The sequence below is a fragment of the Eulemur rufifrons genome, chromosome 7 (genome assembly GCF_041146395.1).
Source record: "Eulemur rufifrons isolate Redbay chromosome 7, OSU_ERuf_1, whole genome shotgun sequence".
Lineage (NCBI taxonomy): Eukaryota > Metazoa > Chordata > Mammalia > Primates > Lemuridae > Eulemur > Eulemur rufifrons.
The window spans coordinates 273,932,857-273,938,856 of record NC_090989.1 but is presented as its reverse complement, the minus strand read 5'-3'; the positions used below and the strand labels follow the sequence as shown (position 1 = coordinate 273,938,856).

At 48.5% G+C, this 6,000-nt stretch overlaps 1 protein-coding gene across 1 annotated transcript in view; it reads left to right on the top strand.

Annotated features, from left to right (window-relative positions):
* The first annotated feature begins 385 nt into the window (after positions 1 to 385).
* GGTA1 (glycoprotein alpha-galactosyltransferase 1 (inactive)) overlaps positions 386 to 6,000 on the top strand; it is a 53,637-nt gene continuing 48,022 nt past the window's right edge. Inside the window, 1 exon segment of the mRNA XM_069474608.1 lies at positions 386 to 439. The gene's annotated coding sequence lies outside the window, so the exon portion shown is untranslated.

Below are 6,000 nucleotides of genomic sequence, written 5' to 3'. Positions count from 1 at the left end.
TGGAGACGAGGCAGAGGTGAGCGGAGAACAGCTGAAGTAGGGGCGGCATTAGGTGGAGGCTGAGCATTCGAATAGGTGCATTCTTAATATTATACACATACAATTTTATTTGAAATGAATGTGGTTTCTGCCCTGTACTTTCTATTTTAGATTTGTTTTACAGACATCTAAAAATTATTTTATTTTTCTAATTTTTAAAGTACAATTTACATATACTATAATCCACAAATCTTACGTGTTTGGTTCATTGAGGTTTGACAGTTGTTTATACCTTTGTAACCACCCCACCCCCAAATGAAATATAAACTATTTGCATAACCCTACAAAGTTCCCATTTCTGATTAATTTTCCTTCTACCCTTCCAGGCAACCATTTTCTGATTTTATCGTCACTGATTAATTTTGTCTATTTGTGGACTTCATGTGAATGGAATCACACCGTATGTACTCTTTCATGGCTGGTTTATTTCATCTGTAATGTTTTTGAGATTCGTCTGTGTTGTTCTGTGTGTGAGTAATTTGTTCTTTGCTATTGCCGAGTCACATTCCATTGTACGGATGTGCCACAATTTGTTTCTCTCCTCTTGGTGGTGAACATTTGGGTTATTTCCAGTTTCGGGCTGTTATGTGAACATTCCTATACAAGTCTTTTGTGGACAGTTGTTTCCACCCAGGAGGGAGATTGCTGGGTTGTAGGGTGTAGCATTTTACACTCCCACAGCAATGTGTGAGAATTAGGATTTCTCCCCATCCTTGACAATATGTGGTATTGTCAGTCTTTTTGCTTTTAGCCATTTTTGTGACTGTGGAGTGGTATCTTATTGTGATTTTTACTTTCTATTTTTTATGATGGAATTTTAAGAGTTTTTGGAGAAGACAACATGAGTGGGGGCAGAATATGAAATAAAATGGTGATGTGGAGACCGCGATGGGCCATGACTTGGGAAGGAAAGAACCAAATGGTGGTTGTAATAGTGACTTTAGGAATAGGGGGTTCTCCGTGGACCAGCTGGGATTTAAAGAGCTGGAGCTTGTATTCCATAAGCTGAGCAAATTCATCCATGTTCAAGGCTGTAAATGCCACTTCTATCGCACTCACCTTATCTCCAATTTGGGGCTCCCAATCCACATATTTAACTGCCCACTGGGCATCTCTTTTTGGACATCTCAAAGGCACTGCAAACTCAGTAAGTCCAGACCAGAATTATCTCATGGTGGCTTTCTGTCTTGGATCGCCGAATAAAAGATGGTTCCACTAGCTGAGAGGATAAGAAAGGAGAAATGTTTAGGGTGGGGAGAGATAGTGAACTTGGTTCCCTGCCAAATGGTGCAGAGCATTCCAGGAAGGTAAGGATCGGCAATTGCACTGGGCAATTAGGAGATTACTGAAATATACTGAGAGCAGTTTTGGTGGAGTGGAGGAAAGAAGCTGGATTGCCTATGGGTGAGAGGGAGAAATGGATACGGCGAGTATCGTCAGCTCTTTTCAGAAGTTTATTTGAGAAGGTTGGGAGATAGACTGAACTGTAGCTGTAGGGAGAGAGACTGAATTGTAGCTGTAGGGAGACAGGGTGAAGGAAGGGGTTTTAGGAAGAAAAAGACTAGTGATGTATAGGTTCAGGGAAGGATTCGTCCAGGAGAGGATGGGAGTGGTGGATAGAACAAGTTGCTAGGAGGAACAGGAGGCAGTGGGGAGGAGTGATCTTGAAAGAAGTATGAATGACTCCACTTCTGACTTAGGACGTGAGTGATTAAAGGTGAGAAGATTCATCAATTAAAACAATCTAAGGTTCTTCACACTCCGCACTTCTCATCTCCCGTCTATCATGCGTATCAGGTAGCTTTTGCTGTAGCCATGCTGTGCAACAAACAACCCCCAAATCTTAGCTTTTGACCACAAAGTTTTATTTATTATTCACATAACATGTCCGCTGCAGGGAAGTTGTGGCTGCATGGTTTTGTGGCTCTGCTCTAGGTGCCAGCCAGACCTAAGGTTTCTCTGGCGTATTCTCAATTCCTGGACCCAAGCTGCTTCTATCTGGTTATGCCCTCCCTGGTGTCTGCTCCAGTCTTGTCCCCTCCAGTTCATGCCTTCAATCCAGTTCCTTCTGTCCCCACAGTGAAAGTCTTCTTCCCAGACACCAAACTGATGGGGTTTTTTGATCTTTCTAAGGCTCCCCACTGACCTCAGGATGAAGTACATACTCCTTGGTGTGACAGCCAAGGTCCTGCCAGAACACTTCTCACCCTCCTCACCCTGGCCCTCAGAACCTCTGCTCCAGCCTCAGGGAACCACTGCGGTCCTCACACTCTCTCTTGGTTTTATGCCCCTGGGCTGCTTCCCTCGCTGCTCCCTCTGCTTGGACCATCCTCCTCCCTCCCTCCCAAATCAACCTGCAGATCCCTCCTTTTCCTCTAAGACTCAGCTCAGGCACCACCCTCTCTGTGAAGCCAATCCCTTCCACCTGCCTCTGATGGACCAGACACTCGCTCCTTCCCCCTGCAGCTACCTTCTGCCACATGTCATAATTTCTTCCCTCCTCCACTGTGACCTGCTGGAGCCAGACAGCACAGCACACTGTTCTCACGACCATAATGCTCTTTCACTCTGGGAGTGAAGTGCGGCCTCCGTCTGCATCCTAAGGGCACCCAGGGTCTACTGATGGGCGCCTGACATTTGCTCCTCAGGAGGAGGCCAGTCGGGCTAGTTTGGGAAGTCAAAGAACGATGTAGATTTGGTCTGTGGACTGAAGGCAAAGAGGTCATCATTTAGCACACTTCATTCAGAATTATTTCTAAAAGTCCTTTCAATTCTACAAAGAGGAAGTAAAAATATATCATCCGAATCTCCAGCCAAAGAGTCCATCTCAGTTTGTCCAAGCCACAGAACCCCATGACGTGCATCCAGACCCGGCCATGGGAGTTTCCCAGACTTGGGCTTCCGCAGCCATTATGCTAATTTTCACGGCTGCACAGAGTCTCATAAAGCAGTGGCGGTGACGGCAGTGCCCTGGGGATCCAATGTCCCATGCTCACATTTTTGTGCCATAGGGAAACCCCACGCAGACTTTGACAAGGGACTTTGGTGGTGGGCATGTGCTTCCTGTGGTTCCTCTCCAAAGCCACGTGCAGTTGGCAAATGTGAATGGCAGGAACGAGCATGGAGCTGCCATCTGGGCCAGGGTATAGCTCAGAGAGCAAGTGATCTGGGAAGGAGGAGGAGGTTCTGGAGAGAGTGAGCCTAGGAAGCTGAAGGAGAGGGTTCCCAGGAAGACGTGGCCAAGCGGGTTGAATGGTGCAGAGAGGTCACCCAGAGAGAAGGGCCCTGGAAGAGATCAGCTCCTGTAGGTTGACAGCAAGACCCTGGGGAAAGTGGAAAAATAATTAAGGAATTATTACGATTAGAGTTCTCTACACTGAGGCCAGGCACAGTGGCTCATGCCTGTAATCCCAGCACTTTGGGAGGCTGAGGGCCAAGGCAGGAGGATTGCTTGAGGCCAGGAGTGCAAGACCAGCCTGGGCAACATAGCAAGGCCCCATCTCTGGGGGAAAAAAAAAAAAGAGTTCCTTAGACTGGTCCACAGTTTGAGAAGTGAGACCATGTACTCATTTCACGTGAGTCTCACAAAAGCCCTGTGAAGTTGGTAGAACAGCAATTATTTCCCATTTTGTGTGTGGGGAAACTGAGGCTTAGAGTTTTAATTTCTTGAACAAAACCTCTCAAGAATTTAGTGGCAGAACTGAAGCATGAAAGCCGGGTCCTGATTCCCAGCATAGCGTGGCATGGAGCCTCCCGTAGGTGCCGGCAAGGGGATGACGGTGGCTCGGAAGGTGGTGGCCACTGTGACCTTGGCTGAGGTGCAGGGAAAGTCTCCTCCCTGGCATTGTTCGGACTGAAACCAGCCAGAGAGAGTGAAAAGCAGCAGCTGGAAGAGGCTGGGGAGAGAGAGGCCAGGTCTCATGATCAGCTTTTTTTTTTTTTTTTGAGACAGTCTCGCTCTGTTGCCCCAGGTGCAGTGACATCATCACAGCTCCCTGCAACCTCCAACTCCTGGGCTCAAGCCATCCTCCTGCCTCAGCCTCCCTGGTAGCTGGGACTACATGTGCGTGCCACGATGCCCAGCTTATTCTACTTTTAGTAGAGATGGGGCAGGGTCTCATTCTTGCTCAAGCTGGTCTTGAACTCCTGAGCTCAAGCAATCCTCCTGCCTTGGCATCCCAGAGTGCTAGGATTACAGGTGTGAGCCACTGCGCCTGGCCACAATCAGTTCTTAATAAGAATCTTTCAATCCATCTCAGTCTGGGTGCTCTCGTCTTCAGAGCCTTGCTTGTAATGCCCTGGACTTGGCTCCCCTTAGGGCTGGGGTACTGAAAAGGGCTCTGGGCTGAAAGTGAGGTGGTCTTGTCCCACCAGGTGCTGGTGCTGCTAGCTGTGGTTGCTGGGGAGCCTCAGTTTCCCTGTCAACCAAATGGCACAAGACACAAGTGTAGCAAACCTCCCAGAGCAATACCTGCTTTTAAGCAAAAAACAGAAAAAAGTCTAAGCCCATGGGAAATGGATGCTCAAACCTAAAACCTGTAAGGGAGATGCAGCTGCTGTCCCCAAAGGAATCCCAAGTTTTCAGCTTCCTCTTGCCAGTTTTGGCACCAGAAACTGAGGTTCTAGAAGTACACCTGTTCCAGAGACTTGTGCTGTGAATCATTTATTCATTCAGTATATTCACAGAGCCACTGTAAATCCATTCATTCATTAATTCATCTGGAATTTATTGAGCACCTACTAAGTGCTGGGCTAGATACCTGAGATGGCAGCGAACAAGACAGACACAATCCCTGCCTGTGCAGGGGCCATAATTTAGCTTGGGAGACAGTCGTTAAACAACTCATTGCACAGTGAGAGCCACAAGGGAGAAGCACAGGGTGTGCGCCACAGGAGTCTGATCCTGTCTGGGGAGGCGGCAAGGAAGGCTTCCCTAAGGACACGACCTTCAAGCTGGGCCCTGCAGGAGTTAGAAGCTGAAGCGGGAGGAGTGTTTCAGGCAGAGGGAAGAAGCAACGAGAACCCATCATTCTGCTGTCCCTCCAGCTGTTCCAGAATCCAGACAGCGCCGGTGGCTGCAGGGGCACAGAGAAGGGAGCAAGCCCGGGGCAAGGGTGACGTTAGGGTTGGCAATGTCTGCTGCACAGAAGCAGCTGCAGAGAAACCATGAGTCCTTGAGTGGCAGGCCAGCTGTCCCCAAGAGGAATTTGCCTGGCATCCGTGGGAAAAGGCAAGACACTTTCAAAATCACAGGCAGGGTTTCTTTTAAGGAGGACTGGGCTCCCCCAGAGCAAGGATGGGGTCTGGGTTTGCTTGTGGCTGCCTAAATCTCTGGCTGTCTATGGACTGGCATTTTGTGTAGTAAACTCTATTTTCATGTTAGCTGGAGCCAAGCAGAGGAAGCAAGAATTAATATTTCTATGTGCAAATTTAATTGAGTGCTTAAGAATTCATTCCATGGCATGAAAATTCAACATGGGAAGTGCTCGATAAATGTCTGGGGCTGATATATTGAGTAGCACATGAGAAGGTGAACAGGTCAGAGATATGGTTGTAAGCAACAGACAGAGATCCCAGCTCAGTGAGGCAGAAGAGGCATGTCTTGGAAGGACGTTTTTGTTGCTGACAAATTATTGTCATCCCTGAGAAAGCTCGAAAACCAAACTGGCCAGAACGAGTGAAGGTTGGGCAATAACCACAGTTAGGGTCTTGCATAGGAGCTAATGCTAGCTCTTCTGCAGCCGGAGCTGCTGTGAGCAGCGTTTCTCCAGCATCTGCCTTCCTGCGGCTTCCTTGGGATGCAAAGCCACGAACTGGCCAGGCCCAGGTCACTCACCTGCATTCCAGGTGTGGATGCATGGACTTGGGGGAGGATCTGGCCCATTCTGCTCTGGTGCTGGTGGTGGTGGCGGTGGTGGTGGGGTGTTGCTGATACAAAAGTGGGCAGCCACAGGTCCACCA